A 3890-nucleotide genomic window follows, 5' to 3' on the forward strand; every position below is an offset into this window, starting at 1 on the left:
ACACACACACACACGCGCACACACATGACTGCTGTGCACAGGCAGGACATGAAACATGTATGAGGCCCACACATGTAAATAAATCCAGCAACACATATGAAACTCCCAGGCAGGAAAATAAATGCACGCTTGGTGACACGAATGTGCATGGCCCGACGGCCCACTCACCCTTCGTTCCCTTACTACAATGTGTAAATGGGAGGAAGAGAGGAAGGTAACAAGGAGCTATGAAGACAGCCACCCCTAAAACAGAATGTGCTACCGAAGTTTTGGTGACATCCAGTCGGTAGTAATGCAAAAACCTATGGGGAGAGGCCCAGCTGGCAGCAGAGCAGATGTCCTGCAGTGACACTCCCCCGAACAAGGCCCAAGAGACGGCTAGGCCCCTCGTGGAATGAGCTCTGATGTAGAGACCTGCACTCCTGCGGGAGTACCGCGGGACCCAACGCAACAGGCGGGAAGAGACTCGTGTGTGTGTGTGTGGGATGCGGGAGAATAAAATGATTCGCGGGACTCCTGCAAAATAGAAATTATCTAAATATAAAGTGTCTAAAACATATAAATTGTTATTTATCTGTTGTACAAAAGTTATAACTAATATTAACATTAAAATGATTGATATGCGCAAGCTAGGCATAGTTTCTATTAACACGTGTTTAAAGGGTAGCGCAATGTAGCCAATCACAAACTCAGCTATTTTTTTTTCTAGAACACAATGGCCAATCAGAGGTTATTAAGTTAGAATGTACTCACCACAGTGCTGAAATTGCATGCTCATGAATCCTCTAATTTTAACACATGAAGTGTAGACATTGTGAAAGATTCATTATGCATACATTTATTGTGTTATAACTTTGAGATAGAGATTAACTGAGATGTCAGCTTTTAGTGATAATAAAGGAAGCGCTGCTCGCATTCTGCCATGCCAAACCATGCACGCAGCAGCCCATGCTTGCTTTTCTGTTAAAAATAACAGTGGTTTGTTAATGTTGATGCTTAGCCTAAATAACAAATATTTTATCGGGAGTGTTTATGCTGGGATGTTGTGGAGCTTACAGAACCATTTCATGTAAATTTCTTTGATGTACTGAAAAAGTCTATATAGATTACTTTTATGCAGGCTTTTGCGGGCGGAAGCGGGACAAAACATGAATGTCGCGGGCGGGAGTGGGACCAGATAAGATATATTTCTGCGGGCGGGTACGGGACAGAATCTTGCGGGAGCGGGACTGAAAAATCCATCCCACGCAGGTCTCTACTCTGATTTTCCCTGGGGGCTGCACACCCATCGAATCATATGCCAAAGCAATAGCTTCCACGAGCCAATGTGAGAGGCTTTGCTTAAATATGGGACTCCCTTTGTGCGGGGGTGCCCATGAAATAAAGAGCTGGTCGCTCTTCCGGAAAGCACTGGTCCTGATCATATACGTCTGTAATGCACGAACCGGACACAGAGCATTCAACCTCTGATCCTCGGTGGAGGGTGAAAATCGGACAGCTCCACCATCTCCGATGTAAACGCAGGGAAGCACTTAGGCAAAAAAGCCGGGTTCGGCTTAAGAAAATCCTTATCTCCTCTAAGAGAATTTAGTGCATGAGGAATGAACCGGGAGTGCATGTAGCTCACTGACACATTTAGCTGAAGCCAAGGCCAAGAGCAAAGCTGTCTTGAAGGACAGCAGCTTCAGGGAAATACTTCCCAGGGACTCAAAAGGGGATTGAGACAGAGCCTCCAGCACCATGGAGAGGTCCCATTCAGGAACAGTTCTCCTGATAACTGTCAAAGAACGATAGGGGATTATAAATCTGCGGATTAGAGGATGCTGCCTGACCGTTGAGCCCTCAAAGCCCACATGACGAGCAGAAATAGCCGCCAGGGAGACCTTAATAGTGGAAGAAACAGACCTGCCTTTATCCATAAGGTCTTGTAAAAAACACAAAATATCAAGAATTGAGCACTGATATGATGCGAGACTACGCCCATCACACCACCCTTCAAACACCTGCCACTTACAGCCATATAAAGACCGAGTAGACACGGCCCTGGCATTCTGTATAGTGAAGTGACATGTGACATGACATGACATGACATGTGGCCAAGTATGGTGACCCATACTCGGAATTAGTGCTCTGCGTTTACCCATCCAAAGTGCACACACACAGCAGTGAACACACACAAACCATGAACACACACCCGGAGCAGTGGGCAGCCATTTATGCTGCGGCGCCCGGGGAGCAGTTGGGGGTTCGGTGCCTTGCTCAAGGGCACCTTGTCGTGGTATTGAAGGTGGGAGAGAGCGCTGTACATTCACTCCCCCCACCTACAATCCCTGCCGGTACGAGACTCGAACCCACAACCTTTGGGTTATGAGTCTGACTCTCTAACCATTAGGCCACAACTTCCCCAGTAGCAACCACACGCGGGGGAAGCCCTAGTGCGTTTAAGTTTGTCCTCTCGGGCCAGGCCCAGAGAGCCACCCTGTCCGGGTGTGGGTGATTAAATCTCCCTGTTCGCTTGAGATAATAGATCTGTGCATGCCACGGTGCTTTGGGCCACCTGGGTGCTATCAGAATGAGAGTCAGGCCCTTCTCTCTCACCCTGGCCAGTGTTGGGAGTTATCAGGCACAGTGGAGGAAAAGCATACAGCAGCACTTTGGGCCATGGGTGGGCCAGTGTGTTGACCCCGAGGGGTGGGTCCATGTCCTTTAGCGAGAAGAACATAGGACAATGGTTGTTTTTGCACGAGGTGTATAGATCTATGGTTGCCTGTCCGAATCTCATCCATATCAAGTCCTCCATCTGAGGGTAGAGCCGCCAATCTCCGTAGAGTGGATTCTCCTCTAGAAGGTCCGCTCCTCTCTTCGGAATGCCTGGAACATGAGTCGCACATAACGACAGGAAAAACCGCCTGCTCCACACTAAAAGCTTGTGAGCTAGAGCGTGACGTTTCGATGAGTGCAAACCGCCCTGGCAATTGATATGCTGTGGTATTGTCGCAGCGTACGAGCACATGATGCCCCTGCGGGCTAGGCAGAAAATAATTCAGAGCTTTCCATATGGTCATAAGCTCTAAATAAATTGTCACTCACATATTCTGCTCTGCCACAAACCGTTCACCGTTCTACCCTCCTGGGTGGCACCCCAACCTGTTAGGGACGCATCTGTCGTCACAACTTTCCGCAACATCACCGTCCCCATGGGGGTTGCCTGTGCTCCTCCAGAGCTGCCGTGCAGGCGCGCGTCACTGTTACAGAGCAGCAGAGATCGCGTAACAGACTGAAATGTAGTGACAAAACCCATTTCATGAATGCCCTCATTCTCAGAAGTCCCAGAGGCAAAGCCTGGATAGATGAAGCCATTAAACCCTGCAGTCTGAGACATGTGCGATATTGCACTTTCGCTCCCTCTCTGAACTGTGACACACAGTTCATTAGAGAGCAAAAACGCTCTTGAGACGTGCTCGCATGGAGACTGAGCCTCAGCCCCAAGCCCAGGAAAATCACACTCTGACTGGGTGTAAGGTTGCTTTTGTTCAAATTCACCCTGAACCCGAGAGATGTGATGTGAGTGAGCACGACGGGTGTCCTACAGTACTTTCACCTTCGATTCGGCTATGATGAGCCAATCGTTTATGTATGTCAAAATCCGCAGACCTGACATTATCAGGGGAGCTAAGCCTGCCTCCACACACAGAGAAAAAGTCCTTGGGCTTAGGGCGAGCCCAAACAGGAGGACTGTGAATTCGTAACATATGCCGAAACGAAGAAACTTCCTGTGTGGCGGATAAATGCTTATGTGGAAAAAAAGCATCTTTCAGATCGACCGATGTGAACCAGTCGTTCTGTTTTATGGCGCCAGGTCAGAGTGCCGTGGGTTAACATTCTGAAAT

At 48.5% G+C, this 3890-nt stretch overlaps 1 pseudogene; it reads right to left on the reverse strand.

Moving 5' to 3' along the window:
- The window catches only part of LOC107569370 (uncharacterized), a 4850-nt pseudogene extending 1468 nt beyond the window's left edge, over positions 1-3382 (reverse strand).
- Between the last annotated feature and the right edge of the window lie 508 nt (positions 3383-3890).

Source organism: Sinocyclocheilus grahami, unplaced genomic scaffold (assembly GCF_001515645.1).
Source record: "Sinocyclocheilus grahami isolate Dianchi unplaced genomic scaffold, SAMN03320097.WGS_v1.1 scaffold1340.1, whole genome shotgun sequence".
In the NCBI taxonomy this organism is placed as follows: domain Eukaryota; kingdom Metazoa; phylum Chordata; class Actinopteri; order Cypriniformes; family Cyprinidae; genus Sinocyclocheilus; species Sinocyclocheilus grahami.